This window comes from Montipora capricornis, chromosome 6 (genome assembly GCF_036669925.1).
Source record: "Montipora capricornis isolate CH-2021 chromosome 6, ASM3666992v2, whole genome shotgun sequence".
NCBI lineage: Eukaryota > Metazoa > Cnidaria > Anthozoa > Scleractinia > Acroporidae > Montipora > Montipora capricornis.
The window spans coordinates 32,742,330-32,746,291 of record NC_090888.1 but is presented as its reverse complement, the minus strand read 5'-3'; positions in this window follow the sequence as shown (position 1 = coordinate 32,746,291).

Genomic DNA, 3,962 nt, shown 5'->3' with positions numbered 1-3,962 from the left:
AAAAGGCTGCGAGTTGGGTGATAAATCACAGCTGCTAAGGCGAATATGTTATAAATTACAAGTAAAAGTAATGATATACCACGATGATGTTCCATTTCATTTTCCTTTCACCGCTCACCGCCGGTGAATGAGCGCGTCGCCGATCTATTTTAGAATAATACCAATGTTTACCTTTTTAAACCGCCCATTTGATCTGATCTGAGAATAAGACCGAAATAATTTTGCTTTAACGGCTTATTACAGGATTAATTAATGTTTTGGTTCATAGAAAGTTAGTCCGCCCGCCAAAAAGGAAATATCTTTCCAGAAGCGATAAATGAACCGAGTGGCGGTTTGAAACATTCGCCGAGCTGTAATTAATTTTGAACACTTAATTCTACGCAGCATACAATTTCACCATCAAAAAACGACGCAATATGCTCAATTTTTCTGTTTAACCAGAGGAAGACGTGTTTTAAATTGTTACTTTCGCGAGTTTAAGAACACCCAGGAACCAGGAATTTTAAGAATATTTTAAGAATAAAGCCGAGGCTGAGATTTTGAAAAGGATAGATATAATTTTATGTGTAGAAACATCAGTAAATACAATACATGTACAATTTTATGTTTTTTAACTTAACCCTATAAAATTATTCCTTTCCCTGAACGGCGAAACTAGCCAACAAAACGAACAAACTACAGCGATGAGATGGAGAACGTGTAACGCGATACAGATCTAGATACCAAACATTTGTAATTGGTACTCCAATAAATTCTAAAACGGAAATGTCATGAGCTATAATTTAAGAATAATACAAGAATATTTTCAGCCTAAAATCGGCAGAAAACTAAGTCAGTCTATACTGTATTCCTGGGAGGGTATTATTTTTCACCAATTGCGTTATTAAAAACGCAAAAACAATCGCAGGCCCAGAATTCAAAATAGCATGCATTTACACACAGCAAATGTCAAAAATACGACATGTAAATGTATTAAAATTTCGTTTCTTGAATATTGGCGTGTATGCTTCAAGTTTTCCCGTTCATAGCTGATTCTAACACCTTGACTTCGCAAATCAAAATACATTTTAAAGTTTCCCTTAGTAATTCAAACTTCCGCCTTCTTGCCGTGCGATCGCTCGGTCCGCACAGCCAACAAATTGACTGTCTAAATAAATACAGCACAAGTTCTGAGTTTGCTTCTTTTTCGGTCATCTCATTCCCATTCCCAGTGGAGAGATTACACGCTCCGTTTTCAAAGAGGACGGATATTTACCAGGAACTATACAATGGTCGAGAGATACGTGACTTCCCAGGTAATTATAGGTTTTATTTTAATTAACAAAAACAACAAAACAAATTTCATGCCTTTTGCAAGTCATACGATTCCCATTTCCGGTGGAGACATTACACGCTCCATTTAACTACAGTCTCAGACATAGTTAGTTGGGACACTTCATGCGAACGTCCTCTATTCCCTTCTCGTGCGTCCCCTGCCCCTCTCAATGTTGTTTATCACAGTTGAGTCACCGAATCTTTCACAGCAACATTGAGAGGGAAGGAAGAGGCATAAGTGTCCCAACAATTATGTCTGGGACTGTGTAAAAGAGGAATTCTTGGTATGTGAGTACTCGGTAGCTGTATTGGCGGGAAATCGTATCATACTTGTGTGCGTACACGTATCAGAGCGACATTAAATGCAGGGAGTAATGAACGATTTTAATCTGAAGAAGAAATCATTACACGAAATAAGTGTTCCCTTATTTTCTTAAAGAGTGTAACATTAACATTTCATAGACAAAACGATAAAGATATCAGCGGTCACGTTTGGGTTGAAGTAGCGATTGCGTGATACCTGAACAGTTTTTCACATGGTAAACAAAGATCTCTGGGTCAATTGAAAACAAATAACACGCGCTATAGAAGAAGGTGGTTGTAGGTTGTTACTATTCCCAAAAGAGGGGCGGCGTTTATTGCACAGATACGTCGTACTACGTTTATGATGGAGTTTATCAATAGAGAGGCTGAAGCATCTAGCGTCTGTGATGAGCATGATGGCCGTTGCAGTACAAGTGAGAGTTTGAGCGCACAAGATGTGAGGCGAGTTTACCTCATTACTTATAGTCAAGCAAACAGAGACATTGTCATTCTGTCAGGAATGCCTCGCAAATATTAACAAAGTCAACTTATTAGAAAACTTCTATCTGCAACAAGCCACCATTTCACCATGGTATTTGTTACGTGTATGTTTCTGAATTTCAAGCACTCACTGTAAGCAACATTTCTTGCAGGACCTTGAGTAAACAAGACCAAATGAAAACTATAGCATATTTTCAGTACGGGAAAGTTCAATGACAGTTCTAAATCTTTCAGTCATCTAACCGTTCTAACATCACTTGTTACTTTCACTCTTTTCAAAAAAATACCAAAAAACAACAAAACAAATTTCTTCCCTTTTCCAAGTCATCTCATTCCCATTCCCAGTGGAGAGATTACACGCTCCGTTTTCAAAGAGGACCGATATTTACCGGGAACTATACAGTGGTCGAGAGATACGTGACTTGCCAGGTAATTATAGGTTTTATAGTAATTACGTTTACCATGTCATACTTTATATCATCGACCTTCCACCCACCATTACAACACCTTCCACTCGCAACAATGGAAAACCTCGCGTACGATCATCTTCATAGTCATCATCTTCATGGTCCACTTTACAACAACCATTATCACGCAAACAGACAAGACACTCTGAACACACAGACGGAGGACGACAGCATAGATCCACAGAACGCAAGAAGGATTCAAGAAGTTACAGCTCACGCAAAGAGAGCAGAAATCGTTTTTATATTCAAAGGCATCGCCATCATGAGAGAAATGATGACCCAAGGCATGGACATCCTAGAGAAACGCCAGCCAACCCACAGCAATGACACTGACAAAATGTAAATCGTGTATGTTTCGGAATTTCAAGCAGTAAGCAATATTTCTTGCAGAACCTTGAGTACACAAGACCAAATGAAAACGATAGCATATTTTCAATACAGGGATAGTTCAATGACAGTACTAAATCTTTCAGTCATCTAACCGTTCTAACATCACTTGTTACTTTTACCGTTTTCCAAAAAAATACCAAAAACAACAAAACAAATTTCATGCCTTTTGCAAGTCATACGATTCCCATTCCCGGTGGAGACATTACACGCTCCATTTAACTACAGTCTCAGACATAGTTAGTTGGGACACTTCATGCGAACGTCCTCTATTCCCTTCTCGTGCGTCCCCTGCCCCTCTCAATGTTGTTTATCACAGTTGAGTCACCGAATCTTTCACAGCAACATTGAGAGGGAAGGAAGAGGCATAAGTGTCCCAACAATTATGTCTGGGACTGTGTAAAAGAGGAATTCTTGGTATGTGAGTACTCGGTAGCTGTATTGGCGGGAAATCGTATCATACTTGTGTGCGTACACGTATCAGAGCGACATTAAATGCAGGGAGTAATGAACGATTTTAATCTGAAGAAGAAATCATTACACGAAATAAGTGTTCCCTTATTTTCTTAAAGAGTGTAACATTAACATTTCATAGACAAAACGATAAAGATATCAGCGGTCACGTTTGGGTTGAAGTAGCGATTGCGTGATACCTGAACAGTTTTTCACATGGTAAACAAAGATCTCTGGGTCAATTGAAAACAAATAACACGCGCTATAGAAGAAGGTGGTTGTAGGTTGTTACTATTCCCAAAAGAGGGGCGGCGTTTATTGCACAGATACGTCGTACTACGTTTATGATGGAGTTTATCAATAGAGAGGCTGAAGCATCTAGCGTCTGTGATGAGCATGATGGCCGTTGCAGTACAAGTGAGAGTTTGAGCGCACAAGATGTGAGGCGAGTTTACCTCATTACTTATAGTCAAGCAAACAGAGACATTGTCATTCTGTCAGGAATGCCTCGCAAATATTAACAAAGTCAACTTATTA